The sequence below is a fragment of the Choloepus didactylus genome, chromosome 15 (genome assembly GCF_015220235.1).
Source record: "Choloepus didactylus isolate mChoDid1 chromosome 15, mChoDid1.pri, whole genome shotgun sequence".
Lineage (NCBI taxonomy): Eukaryota > Metazoa > Chordata > Mammalia > Pilosa > Megalonychidae > Choloepus > Choloepus didactylus.
In genome coordinates this window covers 76,508,590-76,523,139 of record NC_051321.1, presented here as the reverse complement: position 1 = coordinate 76,523,139, position 14,550 = coordinate 76,508,590, and positions in this window count along the sequence as shown.

The window sequence follows — 14,550 nt, the reverse complement described above, 5'->3', positions numbered from 1 at the left end:
TACCCCTGCATTCTCCACAGGCTCCTCAAGGGGGCTCTACATATTTTTTTCCTTGTTTTTTTTTTTTTTTTTTTTTTTTTTTTTAATTCAGTTTTATTGAAGTACATTCACACACCATACAATTTTCCATGGTATACAATCCACATATAGATCACTTTTATCCTTTTCACAAATGAAGTGGATATGACACTTTGTCCTGCCTCACTCTTTTTTTTTTTTTTTTTTTTTATTAAAAAGTATATATGTTTATTTTTTATTAGAGGAATTTTTGGGTTACAGAAAAATCATGTGGAAAGTAGAGTTCTCCTACACTCTCCCACCACTCCCAGTTTCCTCTATTACTTTTTTTTTTTTTTTTAAATCATCATTTTATTGAGATATATTCACATACCACGCAGTCATACAAAACAAATTGTACTTTCGATTGTTTACAGTACCATTACATAGTTGTACATTCATCACCTAAATCAATCCCTGACACCTTCATTAGCACACACACAAAAATAACAAGAATAATAATTAGAGTGAAAAAGAGCAATTGAAGTAAGAAAGAACACTGGGTACCTTTGTCTGTTTCCTTCCCCTATTTTTCTACTCATCCATCCATAAACTAGACAAAGTGGAGTGTGGTCCTTAGGGCTTTCCCAATCCCATTGTCACCCCTCATAAGCTACATTTTTATACAACTGTCTTCGAGATTCATGGGTTCTGGGTTGTAGTTTGATAGTTTCAGGTATCCAACACCAGCTACTCCAATTCTTTAGAACCTAAAAAGCGTTGTCTAAAGTGTGCGTAAGAGTGCCCACCAGAGTGACCTCTAGGCTCCTTTTGGAATCTCTCTGCCGCTGAAGCTTATTTCATTTCCTTTCACCTCCCCCTTTTGGTCAAGAAGATGTTCTCCGTCCCACGATGCCAGCTCTACATTCCTCCCCGGGAGTCATATTCCATGTTGCCAGGGAGATTCACTCCCCTGGGTGTCTGATCCCACGTAGGGGGGAGGGCAGTGATTTCACCTTTCAAGTTGGCTTAGCCAGAGAGAGAGGGCCACATCTGAGCAACAAAGAGGCATTCGGGAGGAGGCTCTTAGGCACAACCATAGGGAGGCCTAGCCTCTCCTTTGCAGCAACCGTCTTCCCAAGGGTAAAACCTATGGTAGAGGGCTCAACCCATCAAACCACCAGTCCCCTATGTCTGTGGTCATGTTAGCAACCATCAAGGTGGGGTAGGCGAATACCCCTGCATTCTCCACAGGCTCCTCAAGGGGGCTCTACATATTTTTTTCCTTGTTTTTTTTTTTTTTTTTTTTTTTTTTTTAATTCAGTTTTATTGAAGTACATTCACACACCATACAATTTTCCATGGTATACAATCCACATATAGATCACTTTTATCCTTTTCACAAATGAAGTGGATATGACACTTTGTCCTGCCTCACTCTTTTTTTTTTTTTTTTTTTTTTTTTTTTTTTTTTTTTATTAAAAAGTATATATGTTTATTTTTTATTAGAGGAATTTTTGGGTTACAGAAAAATCATGTGGAAAGTAGAGTTCTCCTACACTCTCCCACCACTCCCAGTTTCCTCTATTACTTTTTTTTTTTTTTTAAATCATCATTTTATTGAGATATATTCACATACCACGCAGTCATACAAAACAAATTGTACTTTCGATTGTTTACAGTACCATTACATAGTTGTACATTCATCACCTAAATCAATCCCTGACACCTTCATTAGCACACACACAAAAATAACAAGAATAATAATTAGAGTGAAAAAGAGCAATTGAAGTAAGAAAGAACACTGGGTACCTTTGTCTGTTTCCTTCCCCTATTTTTCTACTCATCCATCCATAAACTAGACAAAGTGGAGTGTGGTCCTTAGGGCTTTCCCAATCCCATTGTCACCCCTCATAAGCTACATTTTTATACAACTGTCTTCGAGATTCATGGGTTCTGGGTTGTAGTTTGATAGTTTCAGGTATCCAACACCAGCTACTCCAATTCTTTAGAACCTAAAAAGCGTTGTCTAAAGTGTGCGTAAGAGTGCCCACCAGAGTGACCTCTAGGCTCCTTTTGGAATCTCTCTGCCGCTGAAGCTTATTTCATTTCCTTTCACCTCCCCCTTTTGGTCAAGAAGATGTTCTCCGTCCCACGATGCCAGCTCTACATTCCTCCCCGGGAGTCATATTCCATGTTGCCAGGGAGATTCACTCCCCTGGGTGTCTGATCCCACGTAGGGGGGAGGGCAGTGATTTCACCTTTCAAGTTGGCTTAGCCAGAGAGAGAGGGCCACATCTGAGCAACAAAGAGGCATTCGGGAGGAGGCTCTTAGGCACAACCATAGGGAGGCCTAGCCTCTCCTTTGCAGCAACCGTCTTCCCAAGGGTAAAACCTATGGTAGAGGGCTCAACCCATCAAACCACCAGTCCCCTATGTCTGTGGTCATGTTAGCAACCATCAAGGTGGGGTAGGCGAATACCCCTGCATTCTCCACAGGCTCCTCAAGGGGGCTCTACATATTTTTTTCCTTGTTTTTTTAAACTTTTTTTTTTTTAAATCAACTGTATGAAAAATAAAAAAATTAAAAAAAAATTAAAAAACAAGCAAACAATAAAAGAACATTTCAAAGAAACCATAACAAAGGAGTAAGAAAAAGACAATTAACCTAAGATAACTACTTTATTTCCAACATGTTCCTACTCTACCCCAAGAAAGTTACCTAATATAGCAACATTTCTGTGAACTTGTTCCTACTATACCCATCAGAAATTAACAGACCATAGTCATTCCTGGGCATTCCCAGAATATTAAATTTAACCATGATAGCTTATCTGTTCTTCTTGGATTATTGTTCCCCCTTCCTTAATTGCTCTCTATTGCTAGTTCCCCTACATTCTACATTATAAACCATTTGTTTTACATTTTTCAAAGTTCACATTAGTGGTAGCATATAATATTTCTCTTTTTGTGCCTGGCTTATTTTGCTCAGCATTATGTCTTCAAGGTTCATCCATGTTGTCATATGTTTCACGAGATCATTCCTTCTTACTGCCGTGTAGTATTCCATCGTGTGTATATACCACATTTTATTTATCCACTCATCTGTTGAAGGACATTTGGGTTGTTTCCATCTCTTGGCAATTGTGAATAAAGCTGCTATGAACATTGGCATGCAGATATCTGTTCATGTCACTGCTTTCCGATCTTCCGGGTATGTACCGAGAAGTGCAGTCGCTGGATCGAATGGTAACTCTCTATCTAGTTTTCTAAGGAACTGCCGGACTGACTTCCAGAGTGGCTGAACCATTATACAGTCCCACCAACAATGAATAAGAATTCCAATTTCTCCACATCCCCTCTAGCATTTGTAGTTTCCTGTTTGTTTAATGGTAGCCATTCTAATCGGTGTGAGATGGCATCTCATTGTGGTCTTAATTTGCATCTCTCTAATAGCTAGTGAAGCTGAACATTTTTTCATGTGTTTCTTGGCCATTTGTATTTCTTCTTCAGAGAACTGTCTTTTCATATCTTTTGCCCATTTTATAATTGGGCTGTCTGTACTATTGTCATTGAGTTGTAGGATTTCTTTATATATGCAAGATATCAGTCTTTTGTCAGAAACATGGTGAGAAACCAGATATTAATAATACATTGAATCAAGTGTGTTTCTGAATGTGTATTAAATTGTAACTATTCCTGCTACCACTAGATGTCACAGAGAATCAGTTTTTAAAAGCCCTGGAACTTGAGGCTGTCACATTGAAAGATTTCTTCTTACACAGAAATAAGAGTTGCTGGTATTTACAAGTGTAATGAACTATATTTAAAATTTTAAATTATTATTACAAAATACCTCAAATATGCAAGAGGAATACACAGAATAATATAAGGAAACATCTTTTACCCCCAGCCCAGATGTAACAAATATTAACCTTGTACCATATGTTTGACAGTTTAAAAAAAATAAAATCCTACAATTGAAGTCCCTTTGTACCCCTCCTCCATCCTCTTCCTCCCCTTTCTTGCTCCTGGGTAGCTATTAGCCCCAAATCAGTATTTAGCCTTCCCAAGTATGTATCCCTGATGTTTTTACACATATGTATAAATATATTTATTCATAAATAACAAGGTTTTTTGTGTGTGATTTTAACTTGATGTTGAATGGTGTCATGCTACAGGCATCATTGTACACCTTGTTTTTTTTCTTCATTTAGCAATAAAATTTCAAGCTTTATTCCTGCCAATCCATGTGTATCTACTATTGGTGGATGTTTAGATTGTTTAAAAAGCTTTATTTTTGCATCTGAGGAAATTGCACACTGGGCCCTTGACTCTCAGTTTCATGCTGTACTAGTAAACCAAGGTCAAGGCCCAGGGCCCTAGAAATCTCTATTGAAACAGGCGAGAACTAGGGTGTGGGTTTCCATCGGGGGTAGTTCTGAAACTTGAGCCTGTGCCAGCACTCCCGGAGGGCCTGTGATGACGCTCCTCTGGTCTGGGGCTGGGCTGTGGAATTTGCATTTCCAACAAGCTCCCAGGTGGACCTTGGAAAACATTGCCCTAGGGTATAGAAGACACATTTGAGCAATTCCTGGGGCACAGGTTGTCTCCACTCTCAAGCTGCTGGATAAAGCTAGATTGCTTTCCAAAGTGTTGTTGAGAAATTACACTCCCTTCCAGTTGTCAGTACCCTAACACACTTCCACATTTTTGCCCATTATGGGAGTGTGGTGTTTTAATTTGCATTATACCTGATTGTTAGTGAGGTTGCATGCCATTTCATGTTTACTGGACAATGAGTTTGTTCTTGGAATTGTCTGTTTATATTATTTGTTTATTTTTGCTATTGATTTGTTTGTCTTTTCTTAATAACTTTTTTGGTTGGTTATATGTTGGGTAATCTCTCAGTTGTTGGCTTGCCTTTTAACTTGGTTGGCACAAATGTTACATTTTATTATAGTTAAATACATCATATTTTTCAATCATGTTTTGTGCTTTTTTCTATCTTGTTTACTCAATTAATGAAGCATTATTAATTCTGAAATATTCACAAGATCCCCAGTCTGATTAAAGGATTATATTTAAATATCATTTTCACATTTTTATAATTTAGTTTTCATGCTAATTTTTTGTTTAAATATAGTCAATAATCAAATTGACAATTTAAAAATTGGAAATTTTTTTAAAAGTGTGATTTTACCAGTTTTACTGCATGATAAAAATAACTCTACCTTGGTGACATATAATTTTACATTGGTGATATTTGAGCCTGTCTATTGCAGTTTAAACATCTCAGCCCACTCCCACCACAGTATCATTTTTGGTCCTTAATTTGCTGATTTAGTACTTTTTTTGAGGAAAAAGGGAAAACAGCTTCTAAATATCAGTTGCTATAGGAGAAGCTGTCAGGTGGACACATGCAGAGATTGATGTCCAGCGTTGCTAGGCAGACTGTGGTCAGCAGCTGAGATCTTAGGAGTCACTAGAAATGCTTACCTACTCCAGAGTGTCTCCCACATGGCCACACTGGCTGGAGTCACTACAACTAGATATTTATTTGCATCAATACTGTATTGAAATTCAGTTATCTTTGAGGTTATGGTTCACCCATTCAAGAGGAAGGGAGAATCTTCTATGTGCCAGGTTTGGTCCACAAGATGCTTCCCATTATCTCTACTCCTTCTGTAAGGTAGATATGCCCCCCATTTTAGAGAGGCAGGAATGGAAGTTCAGAGTTAATTAAACTCCCGAGATTCTCACAGCTAATCCCTGAGAACTGAGATGCAAATCCAGATTTTTCTGACTTTAATGCCTCCCTACCATGGTGTTCACTACATTAACATTCCGCCAGAGTACACTATATTGTAGGTCCCATTAGCTATTCATACTTTAGTTTAAAGTAGCCCAAGATAGTTTATTTAACTGTAAAAATCTAGCTGAATTGGATATACTGGGGGAAGAGGTGAGCAGGTAGGCTGGTGCTGGAGCTTGAACTTGGCCAGAACTCTGAGAGCTTGAAGAACCTGTACTGAGGATAGGATGGAGTAGCTTCATGGAGAAGGAGGTTCACTTGCTTTGTCCTTTTCCCTAGGGTAGTGCTTCTCAAATTTTAATTTCTTCTAAATTACAGGGTGTGTGTGTATCGGGTGTGTGTGTGTGTGGCAGTCTGTTAAAATGCAGATAACTCACAGTGTAGGGTCAGGCATGAGAGTCTACATGTCTAGCAAGCTCCCAAATGATGCTGAGGCTACTACTTGGGGGGCTACGCTGAATAGCAAGGACCTGGGATATGCTCAAAATGTGTGTGGTGGGGGATGGACTGGAGAAGAAAGGAAAAGTGTTTCATAGGCACTTGGCTGCTGGAGGATTTTGCGGGCTAAGCATCAGTGCAGCAGTTCTAAGGATGGTGGTGGGGGCTGCCTCAGGTGGGGAGGTGGGGTAGGAGGGGAGGTGGAGCAGGGTTGGCAGTGCTTTTGGTGCTGCCAATTCTGAGCCCAGTCTGAGCACAGTATCTCTTTCTTCTTCGTGATGTGTGATGATTCATTGGAGACAGGGCTGCAGCCCCAGTAATCCTTACGGATCAAGAGCCCAGTGGAAACAGATCACACTGAGCAGTGGATTAAGAGCTTTCTTCGTTGCCCAAGGGTGTGCTTCTGAGGCATTCGGTGGTAAGACATTCTGCAGATGAAGCTGTGAAAAAGCTTTTGTCTAAGCTTGGTAGCAGGAAGCATTAAAGAGGTGGCAGCCAATAAATAAGCACGACAATTTGTGGGTAATTGCTTTTCATTATCTTGAGTTAGGTAAAAATTAGTAGGCATTAGTAGGCAGCACGATGAGGGGAAAGACCGCTGGGGTCAGCAGAGCTGAGATTGAGTGTTCTACCACTTACTAGTTGTGTGACTCAAGGTAATTTCTCTGGACCTTTGCTTCCTCTTCGGTTAAACTGGGACAAGACTCCCTGCCGCACAGAATCATCGTGAAAATCGAACGAGCGGACATGAGTGCTTTGTGAACTGCAAGATGAACTACAAATATTAATATGGAAAACTGGTGACAGGGAAGGAGTAGGGGTGGGAGGCTTCCTTCCACATAGAGGTTTTCAAAATCTGCTTGCAGACCCCCAAATGAAGTAATTATATACGCATCCGCAAACATAAAACACCGTTTTAGTTTCCTAGGCTGCTTAAGCAAATCTCATGAAATGGTTGGGCTTAAACAGTGGGAATTTGTTAGCTTACTTATTAGTTTTGAGGCCAGGAAAATGTCCAAATCAAGGCATCATAGAGGATGATGCTTACTCCCCAAGAGTGGCGTCCTGGGGCTGACTGCTGGCAACCCTTGATCCTTAACTCGTCACATGGCAAGGCACATGGCACTGTCTCTTGGTCTCTGCCCTCTTTTTCGGGTTCCGTTTCAGCATCTTGCTTCCTGTGGCTTTCTCCCTCTTTGTCTGAAATTTATTCTCTTATAAAGGACTCCAGTAAGAGGATTAAGACCCGTCCTGATTGAGGTGGGCCACACCTTAACTGAAGTAGTCTCCTCAAAAGGTCCTGCTCACAATGGGTTTAATTCCCCAGGAATAGATTAGATTTAAGAACATGTTTTTCTGGGGTACATACAGCTTCAAACCACCACACACACTTTTGACCTAATTTCATGCATGTTTGATAGAAAACTCTGGTGAAACAGGCAGTTTGACCTAAATTACCTAAGGAATTATTTTAGTTTCTTATGTCATTAAAAATATGTAGACCCTAACAATACTATTCATTTCAAATATTTTATAGAGTAAATAACAAAGACTAAATAACAAGAGAAAACCAAAGGTGAATTACTTGCTGGTTATAATTATATTTATATTATATTTATAATCAGATTTATCTGCAATTTTTACCTCTAAAACATTCTCATTTCCTGTTTAGTTGTTTGGGATAGGAATTTGTTTAGTGAAGAAACAGTATTCTGGGAAAAAGGTAACGAGTTCTATTTCTGTCATAGCCTTTAGCTGTATTGTGCAACCTCAGGTAAACGGTTTAGGCCCCCTAATTAAATTGTGTACTGAGACCATAACGTCCTGTCAGTCTGTACACTTCCCAGATTTCCTACCTATTTTGTTAAGTTCATTGTGATTTGACTTAGAGGAAGGGACATATATTTTAAATTTCTGTAAACTTTCTAAAGGCAGTTAATATAATCACCAGTTTTTAAAATAAAACTGATTTACACTAGCTATGGCCATTACCATTTTATTTCAAAATGGAAGCCTTGCATGTAGGTCTTTGGGAAGATGATAGATGCTGATAGATGTCTATATCGCAATACATTTTGGCAATCTAAGTTAAGAGGTTTAGAGTGGAGAGGGGATAGCTAATTCCTTGAAAACATGCGTATGTAAGTATACTTAACATTCAGAATTGATTTATAGATTTAACTCAATATATTTTCCACTTAAAAATATTAGAAGACATTCCATAGCAGAGCTATTACTGGCTGGGTAGAGAGTCCCATAAAAGCACTCATAACTCGTGAATCTCTGTCCCACAACAAGTGGCTTGTGTAATCCTCCTCCTTTCTCCCTCCCCCAAAGTTATCCTTGGTTGGAGATCAACTGACCAATCACATTGTGCTCTACCATCCCACCCAACTTCCTGCTTTTTCCTCTGAAATTAGGCTAATTCTAAACACACCCATGTTGGCTCCATTTTTACTTCAGCTGGAGTGTGTTTGCTTTTATAAAATGAGCACTATTTATTTATGTGATAACAGCAACCTTCGGAATATTGCTTACTTAGTATAGACTCAGAGATTCACAAATATCCTTGTAGAAATTGCTCTATTTTTCAGGGCATGGAATTATTTTAGTATTTTGTGTTTATAAGGAATGTTCACTTTAAACCTTTTTGAATGCGCATTAAATACATCCTTACCTGTTGAGCAAGTTGTTGACTTTGAAGGGCTGGGGAATGCACGTAAGAGGGCACACCCGTGTTTGCAGGATGGGAGCCTGGAATACCAAGAGCAACTGCTTCCCCATAGGGTGTCAGCACTCACTCTCTGGGAGTGTCTAACACATCTGGGCACATACAGTGTTTGTGTTTATTATCATGATTACTCTACTCCGGCACCTGCGTATTCACCCAGGTCAGAAACTTGGAAGTTATCCCTGAATGCTCCCTCTCCTTTACTTCTTACCTCCAGTGAGGTATCAAAAATCCCTCTCCTTCTACTTTCTGAATATGCCAAGTAGTCTCCCTGCCTCTGGCTATAGTAGCAATAGCTGCTAGCTATTATTATACTAGCAATAGTGGCTAGCAGAATGATTTTTGTAAAAGTCTGTATCTGATCATTTGACCCATCCCTGTCCATCTTTGGCTTGAAACCCTTCATTGCATTCCCTTTGCCATGAGGATAAAGTTTCAACTCCTTGTAGGGTCCATAGATAGAGCCCTTCTTGACCTGGGCTCTGCCACCATTTCCAGTCTTCTCTCTTGCCATCTCCTAGCCAAAACTCCATGCTACATTCTCGCTGAACCAGTTGAAATGTCCTGAGGTTTCCATGTACTCTCTAGCTACTGGGCCTTAGAAAATGTTCTTCTGGTTGCCCGTAACATTTTCTCCCAGCGTCACTTGGCATACATGTTCATCAGGTCTTCTTACTGTGGAAGCCCTAGCACATGCCTGGCATATAGTAGGGTGTTGATATCATGTTCAGAGAATGAATGTGGAATGTGAGAATGGAAGGCTGGGTGGATGAGCGGGTGGATGAATGGATCCCTGTGCAGCTGGGGTGGAACCTGTCCTGCTTGTAGCTGCTGATTACCTTTCCTGCCTTTGCAGCCACTGCTGAGATAGCGGCTCAGGAGGCCACCTGGCTTCCTCTGTCCATACCTTTCCTCCCAGAGCAATTCTGGCTTGCAGAGAGTCAGCTGCCAACCTGCCCCTCTGGTTTAGCTCTAGCCTCAGAATCATTGTTCCTGCTAGGACTGGGAAGCTGAGGCTCCTAGGGTTTGCATTATTTTGCTTCAAAGCTGCCTTTGACCCTCTTTGGAAATCCTACCCCTTGGTTGTCAAATGGCCGGATTGTATGGTCTTCAAGCTAGGCCTTTAGCTTTTCAAAGGTCATAGATGTTTTACTTTTATAATAATGACTCACCAAGTTAATTTTTTAATTTTCAAATGTGACTTCTTCCTTCTATGGCTTAATGACCGCTTAATGCTCTTTGTTTAATTTTCTACTGGACTATACACTCCTGGATGGCAAAACTGTGTTGGGTTTTGTCGGCTGTTTGTATCTCAGAGACTAGAAGAGCATCTGGGAACATATAGGGGCTCAGTCAATAATGAAATTCAAGGAGTGCATGAACACATGAGTCAGTGAGCCAAAGGTGAATATTTACTATTTTAAAATATTTTTTAAAATTTTAGAACAGTTGTAGATTTTCAGAATTATTGAAAAGAGCACAGAAAGTGTCCTTATACCCCATACTCAATTTCCCATTTTTAACATCTGACATTAATATGGTCTATTTGTCATAGTTAATGAATCAATATTAATACATTTTTATTGACTGAAGTCCATACTTTTTTCAGATGTCTTCAGTTTTCCCCTAATGTCTTTTTCTGTTCTTGGATCCTAGCCAGGACACCATATTGCATGTAGAAGCTGTGTATCCTTAGGTTATCTTGGCTGTGACATTTTCTCAGATCTTACTTGTTCTTGATGGCCTTGACAGTTTTGATGAGCGTTAGTCAGATATTTTGTAGAATGTCTCTCCATTGGGATTTGTCTGATTTTTCCCATGATCAGACTGGGTAAATGTGTTTTGCGGGAGAAGACTGCAGAGGTCGAGTGCCATGTTCATCTCATCACATCAAGGGTGCGTATTATCAATAGGGCTAATCACTGTTGGTGTTGACCTTGACTGCTGGCTGAGGTCATGTTTATCAGGTTTCTCTGCTATAACATGACTCTCTCTTTTTTTTTCTCTTTTCCACACCATACTCTTTGGAAGAAAGCCACTATGTGCAGCCCACACTTTAGAAGTGTGGCTAAGTTAAATTTCAAATAATTCAGAATTATTTGAAATTTTTCTGCAGGGGAGATTTGTCAATTCTTCCCCATTTGTTTACTTGTTCAGTCATTTATTTATATCATTTATATCAGGCCATATGGATATTTCTCTTATGCTTGGACTTATAATGAAATGCCACTTTATTTTCTTGCTCAGGTTGTTCAGCTTTGGCCATTGGGAGTTTTTTCAATTGGCTCCTCTATGGCCTTTGACATACCCCATCTTTCTTTCTTTGTTTTAACATTTCCTTGCTTTTGTCACTATCCAGTTTTCCAGGTTCATCTGGTTTATTCCCTGCCTCAATCCTGGAATCAGCCATTTCTCCTAGGAGCCCTGGTTCCTTTTTTGAGAGGATGGTATTAGAAACCAAGATCTAGGTGCTAAGTGTGTTTGTTGCTACTGGCTTGTCAGTGCTTCTAGGCCTAAGTGCACATTGTGAGGAGATCTATACGTGTATACTAGCCTGCATATATATACTTCCCAATAAATATTTCTCTATATAAGTATCTGTAGCTATATTAAGGTCAACATGAGTTCATATTGATATCTCTTCCTCTGAAAATTTAATTTTAAAAGATATATTAAAATTTTAAAATTGGAATTTAAAAATTTAAAAAGTACTAGGAATTTAAGGTTACAAACAATTATCAGAAATATAGCAAGTGAAAAGTAAAAGCCACTCTCCCCTCATCCTAACCCCCAGAAGTACGCATACTTTATCTAAGCATATGCAGACATATATTTTGTAGATACATACAGATAGGTTTAAGTGTATAACTTGGGGTGAGAGGTAGTATAGCATAGCGGTTAAGAACACAGATTCTGGAGCCAGACTGCCTGCGTTTGAATTGCAGCTCTGTCACTACTTTGGTTTTTTTTTCAAAGTCAGATTTGTTGCAGTATAATGTATTCACATCAAATTCACTAGTTTAAGGTGTATAGTTTTATGAATTTTCACAAATGAATGCCTCTTTGTAGTCATCCCACCTCTGCCCCCCACCCAGCCCCTGGGAAACAGTGCTCTGTTTTCAGTAGCTAGTTTTGCCTTTTTCAGAATGTCACATAAATGGAAGTATATGGTATAAAGCCTGGCTTCTCTTACTTTCCATAATGCATTTGAGATTCATCCATGTTTTTCTGTGTATCTGTAGTTTCTTTTATTGCTGAGTAGTTTTACATTGTATAGATGTACAGTTTGTTTACCCATTTACCACTTGTATATATGGGGTGTTTCTATATCCATGTATAGGTTTTTTGTTTTTTTGTTTTTGGAAATGTTTCCATTTCTCTTGGGTAAAGAATTAGGAGTGGGATTGCTGAGCTGAATGGTAAATCTGTGTTTATAAGAAACTGTCAAACTGTTTTCCAAATGGCTGTAACATTTTTCATTCCAATTAGCAATGCATAAGAATTTCAGTTGCTTCACATCTTCACCAGCATTTGGTATTATCAGTTTTTTCTGTTTTTTTTTTTTTCCGTTCTAATAGGTATGTAGTTGTATCTTGTGTTTTTAATTTCTGTCCTTAATGGCTGATGACATTGAATATTTTCCATATAACTTTTTGCCATCCTTATAAGCTTGGTGCATTGTCTTAAGATCTTTTGCCTGTTTTATTTTTAATGGGGTTGTTTACTACTATTGAATTGTGAGGGCTCTTTGTATATTCTGGATACCAGGCCTTTATCAGTTATCTGTTTTGTAAATATTTTTCCTTAGTCTATAGCCTGTCTTTTAAAATTTTCTTAAGAGTCTTTTGAAGAGTATAAGATCTTAATTTTGATGAAGTCTAATCAATTTTTTTTTCTTTTAACATTCATGCTTTTTGTGTCCTATTTAAGAAATCATAGACTAACCCGAGGTTATAGAGATATGTTCCTCTGTTTTGTTCTAGAAGTTTTATAGTTTTAAGTTTTAATGTTAGGTCTATGATCTATTTTGAGTTACTTTTTGTATATGATACAGCATATGGGTGGAGTTTCCACCACCCCTCCATATGGATGCCCAGTTCCACCACTGATTATTGAAATGACTTTCCTTGCTCCATAAAATTCCTTTTGCATTTTTGTCAAAAATCAATTGACCATATACGTGTTGGTCTATTTCTGGATCTCTATTTTGTTTCATTGATCTATGTGTCTCTCCTTTTGTCAATACCACACAATCTTAATTACTGTGGCTTTATAATAAGACTTGAAATCACCAGTTTACATTCCCACCAACAACATAAGAGGGTTCCACTTTCTCCATATCTTTATCAACACTTGTTATTTTCAATTTTTTTTATTATATCCATCTTAGTGGTTGTGAAGTGATATCTTATTGTGGTTTTGATATGCATTTCCCTAATGACTAATGACATTGAGCATCTTTTTCATGAGTTTATTGACCATATCTTTTTTGGATAAATGTTTATTAAAGTCCTTTGCCCATTTTTAGATTGGGTTATTTATCTTTTGGTTGTTGAGTTGTAAAAGTTGCTTATATATGTATGCATATGCAAATATTTGTTTATATACACACACTATGCTGTAGTTTTGTTCAAATGAAAATCATGTGCACATAGAATGTGCTTAGTAATAATAGAATTAGCTAATATTTATTAAACTTCTGTGTACTAGCAATATCCTCATTATTTATCATACTTAAATTAGCACATTTAATTGCCACAATAAACCTTTGAGGTAGGTAATTATTTAACCTGCTTTACGGGTGAGGAAATAGCAGTCTAGAGAGGTTAGTAGGCTTGCCCCAGGCTGCATCACAGGCTAGAGGCAAAACTGGGGCTCCAGCCTCAAAGTCTGAGCCCCCAACCATGGTGCTCTGTGTTCTGCTTCTACACATCTGTTTGTCGAAGGATGATAAGGTTGCCCTGCATTTAATAAGGATGCTATATGGAACTCATCCATGAGGTGGGTCCCTCACTCTGAATTGGTGTTCAGGCTGCAGAAAGCCCTGAACACATCTCAGAAAGTGTAACTTCTCTGTACGGGACACTCCTTGGGCCCCCTCCCTTAACCCCATAATGCATGATGCTGTTTCAGAATTCAGAGGACTGTTAGGCTAATTTGTTTTCTGACTTTGTGCTAGTTCTAAGAACCTTGAAGATTACTTGATACTTCAACTTCATCTTGCCCTTAAAGCAAATTTAGAATGTAACGGCTATAACACTCTAACTGCTAGGGTAACCTTGGTCTACAGTTCAAATTAAACATTAGCTCATATTGCCTCCAGGCTTGAAACACATGTACCCAGAAGATGTTTACAAAGGGACCACGATGATGAAATGTTTTAAGTGCAAACAGGAGTTCTGTGTGGCCTATGTTGTCTAAAGTTCCTGTTTGATTCTTTTGTCCATCCCTTCCCAGTGAACTTTTCCTCACTAAACCCTCAGCAATCTTCTGCCTAAGCATTCCAGCTCACTCTTTGTTAAATGCCTCTGATTAAATGTGTTCATATAAAATCCCTTACTCTATCCCA